Source organism: Panthera onca, chromosome B4 (genome assembly GCF_046562875.1).
Source record: "Panthera onca isolate mPanOnc1 chromosome B4, mPanOnc1 haplotype 2, whole genome shotgun sequence".
NCBI lineage: Eukaryota > Metazoa > Chordata > Mammalia > Carnivora > Felidae > Panthera > Panthera onca.
The window spans coordinates 88,789,522-88,795,818 of NC_138345.1; the positions used below are offsets into that span (position 1 = coordinate 88,789,522).

Sequence of the window (6,297 nt, forward strand, 5' to 3'; positions counted from 1 at the left end):
AAAACAGATGAGTTTCAAAATCTCTTCCTATGAAGGCAACACAAGCAGAATAAATCCCACAGAAGAGTTTACCCTTCATTTTTTTCCGGTGAGGAGTCCTGATGCGACTCACTCATCCTCTGACATCCGCAGCAACTTCCCTTTGCTCCAGTGACAGCCTCTATTTTCCCGCACACAAGTGACTGCACAAAACATATTTTTAGTAAAACATACGCAATATGTGTTTTGGGTACAAGAGGTAATGTCAGCTATTACTCATGTACCCAAAGACCACATGATATGGATAATATTTGTTGAATATAGTTGAAAGTATTCATAGTAACAGAATCTCAGATTTTTTTTTTTTCCCTGAAAGGGATCATGGCTCAAAAGCCATATAAACCATACAATCTTAAAAGCTTACATTTTCTGTTACTTGCTCTAATTTCAAACTACCTAAATGCAATTATTTTTCTTTCATTGAACTCTTATTATCAATCTCTTAAAAGGTAGTTTGTATTGGGGTGCTTGGCTAACTCAATCAGTACAGCACGGGACTTTTGATCTTGGGGTTGTAATTTCAAGCCCCAGGTTGGGTATAGAGATTACTTAAAAAATAAAGCATTTTTTTAAAAAGTAATTTGTATTTCCCAATAACTGTTGCTGGTATTCAGAGAATCTGTAACTTCATAGGTGAGGCAGAAAAGTATAGTACTTAGAACTTATACTGTCTCTTCTGTTTCCATATGACATATTTATACTATTTCTATTATGATAACTTGAGAGTATTTCAAAAGGCTGACACCATCTCTATCTACTTCTTTTTTTTTTTAATGTTTATTTATTTTTGAAGGAGAGAGAGACAGAGTGTGAGCAGGGGAGAGACAGAGAGAAAGGAAGACACAGAATGCCATGCAGGCTCCAGGCTCTGAGCTGTCAGCACAGAGCCTGATGTGGGGCTTGAACTCATGAACCATGAGGTCATGACCTAAGCCCAAGTTAGAGGCTTACCTGACTGAGCCACCCAGGTGCTCCTCTATCTACTTCTTATATCACTGATAGCATAGTATCTGCACATGGTGGTTGCCCAATAACAATTTTTGAATAATTTATTAATAAAATTCACAGAATTCAATAGAGCAAATAACAAAGTAGAGAATAGTCCAGTTCTACTAAATGCTAATGAGTTATCAACCAATGCATTATGTTCTGTTCTTTTCCAGTCTGTTCTGGATGCCACATCTTTAAATCAATTTTATTCAGGTACAATTTACATGCAGTTAAATGCATTCATTTTAAGAGTCAATGAGTTTTGACAAATGCATATAACCAGGCATAGTCTACCAGCATAATCAAAATACATGTACCTGCATGGGGGTGGGGTTGCAAATGGAGGTTGCACACACAGCATGTTTTCATCAAGCACAGAAACCCTTTATAACGGATGGTAAGCCTGCCTCACCTCTTTGCCCCGGATTAAATCGTTATCTCTCTGATAGTGGACAGTGAACAATCCTGGCTTTTTTTTGCAGGAGAAGACACTGCCTCCATCTTCTAAGACTGTTTGCTATGCAAACATCCTTGAAAGTATACTCCAGAACAAAGATGGCCAATGTCTTAGCTCACAGAACATACAGAAATGTGAGAGACCCATGGACAATTATGTTTTTTTTAAATTTATTATTTATTTTTGAGAGAGACAGAGAGAGTGCAAGCAGGGGAGGGGCAGAGAGAGAGGGAGAATCTGTCAGCACAGAGCCCAGTCGTGGCTCCAACCCAAGAAACTACGAGATCATGACCTGAGCCAAAATCAAGAGTCAGACCCTTAACTGACTGAGCCACCCAGGCACCGTGAGAGTTGTTTTATAAAAGAGAAAGAAAGAATTTTATATACATTCCAAAAAGCATAAATTACCTCTAGAGGTAAATGTCGCCTAAATTAAACTTTTTCATACACATCGACTAGAATTGGTCTGAGACCAGAAAACAATATGCACAACTCTGATTATATTTTAGAATGATGAGACAAATTATAGATAATGGGTTATTTGAGGAATAATTGCTGGAAATATTTGTACCCTTTGCGTCCATGCACAAGTTCAGACTAGATTCTATTGTCTCAGATATACTCACCGATAGGGACCCCTCTCCCCTACCTCTGACTCTTGCAAAGAATAACAATAAAATTATCCTAAGAGGTTTTGAGATCCAAGCTTGATTTTAAACTGCCTTTATTCTGGGTTGTAAGCAAGGCTGAGCAGATTTTGAGGCCTGATGGAAATAAGAGTAAAGGGATCATTTAGGATGAAATGAGTAGAGGATAAGTGGCATCGGTGACAGCATTTTGTACAGTCAATGGACACCATGCCAGCAGTATGGCAGTGACAAAAGGCTCTTGGCACCGATATCAGTCCACCTATACGAGTATGGCGGGGCGGTACAGTGTAGGACCGATGCCACTGGCCCTGGGCCTTATGTAGGTGCTGCACACAGAAGGCATCATCAGCAAACCAGTGAAAGAAGAAGCAAATAAACATCAGAGCATCTCACACGTAAGCCACTATTTGGAGATAAGTGTCCATGCAGAGTGGATGGTGGCAAAGCCAGAGAAATCTTTCTTCTTTTAAAGTGTGATGACAGGGGCGCCTGGGTGGCTCAGTTGGTTGAGCGTCCGACTTCAGCTCAGGTCATGATCTCGCGGTCCGTGAGTTCGAGCCCCGCGTTGGGCTCTGTGCTGACAGCTCAGAGCCCGGAGCCTGTTTCAGATTCTGTGTCTCCCTCTCTCTGACCCTCCCCCATTCATGCTCTGTCTCTCTCTGTCTCAAAAATAAATAAACGTTAAAAAAACAATTTTAAAAAAAAATAATAAAGTGTGATGATTATTCGATTGTGCCCCCAGATTGGTGTAACCTTGGAAACATGGTTTACTTATGAAAGAAGCGTTACTGAATGCAAATACCTTTAATCACAAATCTAGAATTAACCTTGTGGCCTTCCTTTCCCCCAAGGAAACACTGCCAGTTCACAGATACAGAAATATGTCACTTCTATGTGTAATAAAAATTTTTGAAGAGTGTGATCATTTGTATTAGTATATATCAGAAATCTCTAATATAAAAACAGTTGTGTTCGTACAGTTAAAATTCTACCTGCAGCTCCCTCCTCTGTTGACTTTCAATAAATGCAGTTTCCCTTCTGCCTTTTAGAATAATGCATCTTGACAATATTGTTTGATTCCTAAATTCTCAGGGGATTTTCTTTGGATGATTCCATTTCTATTAACTAATATTTTTTTTCTTTTTGCTAACTTAAGCAGCTACGCTGTTAGAATAAGGAACACAAAATCTATTACAAATAATATTTAGGGGCACCTGGGTGGCTCAATCGGTCGAGCGTCTGACTCTTGATTTTGGCTCAGGTCATGTTCTCACAGTTCGTGGGATCGAGCCCTGTGTCTGGCTCCCGGAGCCTGCTTGGGATTCTCTCTCTCTCTCTCTCTCTCTTCCTCTCTCTCTGCCCCTCCCCACTCATGTGCTCTCTCTCATGCAAAATAAACTTAAAAAAATATATATTATTTAAATTCCTTTCATCAACATTTATTTTAATCACAAGATACATATCAAGCCTATAATATTTTTTAGTTTAAACTGGAAACTTGGCCCAAATCGTTCAGATGCTGTTTTTTTAGGCTGACTGTGTTACACATCTTGCACATAGTTCCACATGCACATAGTTCCACACATACTTATGGAATGAATGACACCACCAATAGTTGATGCAAACTTTCTCATAGTAAATTTTAAGGCAATAAAAGGACTGTCAGAGACTGTTGGGTTGGCTATGCTCGTGTTACCACAGTGTCTGGAACAGAACTTGTCATCTTGCCACAAGGAAGGTCCCTTTGAGCAGGACCTCATTTTGCTCACAGCTGGTGCCCTCAGTAAAAGTAGTGAGGAGCACGTAGTCATTGTCCAATACTTTTTCTTGGATAAATAAATGTGTGCTTGAGACCATCACCAGATTCCTGCTGCCTTCAGGATAAGGACAAAACTCTGCATTATTGAATACTTTGTTCTTAAAGTCCTCTCTACCTGTGTCTCTTGAGGAGACTACTAATTGCTGTCCCGATAAGCAGAACTGCTTTGCCTGAGGACAGTTCTTGGATATTCCAGCAGACATTTATTTTTTATTTTTTTAATGTTTATTTTTTTGAGAGAGAGAGAGACAGAGCATGATCCGGGGAAGGGCAGAGAGAGAGAGGGAGACACAGAATCCAAAGGGGCAAATTCTCTTCATGCCTGATGTCTATCAACAGGCCAAGAATATATATTCTCCTCCGAGGAAGGGATACAAACATTGGTGAACAAGAATACATTCTATCACTGCCATGTACCGAAAAATAGAATGTAGAATGTCAAATCAGCCGTTTAATGGCATCTGCAACTCAATGCAGTTTATTCTTACAAAAACGAGGAAGCCGTTGAAGAACAAGAAGCTGGAGGCACTGTAAGAATGTTCTGAAGGAAACCCACGGAGCAGCAAGGAACTGAAAGCAGTTTCATTCCCAGGACGGAAGGCCGCCGGGACTGCTCCTTCTCTCCAGAAGGACATCATACGGGCGCCAGGCCTGGGATAAGAATGTTTTGTCTGGCGCCAGATGTATTCATGACCCAGTATGGAATACACTGCAGGTGCAGGACCTGTCAAGATGCCAAATACTATGTTGTATGTTCTTGGTGTCATCAAGACAATTTGCAAAAATAAAAGAAGCTTGAGGCAGGGGAGCGATGCTTCGGCTCTGGAGAGTCTTAGCCCCCTGCTTTGCAATTCTCTCATCACTGCACCTTTAGGACCTGTCTCTCTAGAGGAAGAAATGGAGAAAAATATATCTTTAATTTTTTTACTTTGATAATTTTAGAAATATAGGCTAAAAATTCCTTTCACTAAAAACAAAACCTACGAAAACTGTCACAAAATTAAAACAGTCACAAAATCTCTTCCAAGTCTCTGGAAAAGATAACAGCAAATTAAAGAAACTCTGTAGAGCAAAGATAAGACGAAAGAAAGAGCAAGGTTGCACAAAAGATATAAAGCAGGATAGCAGAAGATATACAAAGCAGTTATAACCACATGCGCAAAAGGCTTAATGCCCCATAATGAAAGGCAAATACTAGTTAAAAAGTAAAATCCAACTATGTGCTGCTTGAGGGTTAAACCTCAAGTAAATTAAAAAAAAAAAAAAAGAAAGGAAAAGTCAAAACTGAGCAATTGAAACTGTAAACACAAAAAGAGGGAACAAAAATGACTATGGCCAGTGATTTCTACCTGTGCTGCTGTGTAGGGCACAAGGCAAGCTTGGACATGAGTTTCTGGAGTATGAGGTTCAGCCAGAGAGAAAGCTTACATATGCCAACCACAGCAATTACAAAAATGATGTCATGATCAGAAAGGGGGCTTAAATACACAAGAATGTAATGGGAGAACTGAAGAGAATTATTGATGACAGTGAAATTACAAAAGAAGATGCTTTGTGGCCCCCCTCGGACAGAGTTAGCCACCTGGAGCTTAAAATTGTCAATGGAGATGAACACATTTCTTTTACCACATCAAAAATATGTGCTCTTGTTTATTTTCAATAAAGTTATTTGTAGACCCTGCAAGAAAAATAAAAAATAGGCTCTCTTATTGACATAAATCAGTCAAAGGATCCTGAAGGCCTTCAAGTATTTTACTATTTGTTATAGGACCTGGAATGTTTAGTTTTTAGTCTTATTGGATTACAATTCAAGATGAAAACAATCTAAGTTGTATGTTTTTAAAGCTGTTTTTATATTTAATTAAGGGATGAGTTTGTCATTTATAATACTGGGATTTTTATAAATGTTAAACTTTTTTATATACCAATTAAAAATTAGAAAATACATAAACAGGGGCACCTGGGTGGCTCAGTCAGTTGGGCATCCAACTCTTGATGTCGGCTCAGGTCATGATCTCACCTTTCCTGAATTTGAGCCCTGCGTGGGTTCTATGTTGATGGTGGCACGGAGCCTGCTTGGGATTCTCTGTCCTCTCTCTCTACCCCTCTCCCACTCATGCTCAAGCCCTCCTGCGTGCTCTCTCTCAAAAATAAACATTTTAAAATGAATAAAATATGTAAACAGGCTTAATGTCTATTCTCATTTGGGTCCAAGTGGTTTGGACAGTCCCCACACATATTAAATTCTGTAAATAAAAGCAACCTTTTGTTGAAATTATGTTCTAATAAAACATGTCAAAGCCTGAAAAAAAAACACACAAACAGACAAAAAGAAAGTGGAT

General features: G+C 39.2%; 1 pseudogene; it reads left to right on the forward strand.

The window, feature by feature from the left end:
* The first annotated feature begins 5,280 nt into the window (after positions 1 to 5,280).
* On the forward strand, positions 5,281 to 5,783 carry LOC132660297 (protein mago nashi homolog 2-like; annotated as a pseudogene).
* Positions 5,784 to 6,297: the final 514 nt, after the last annotated feature.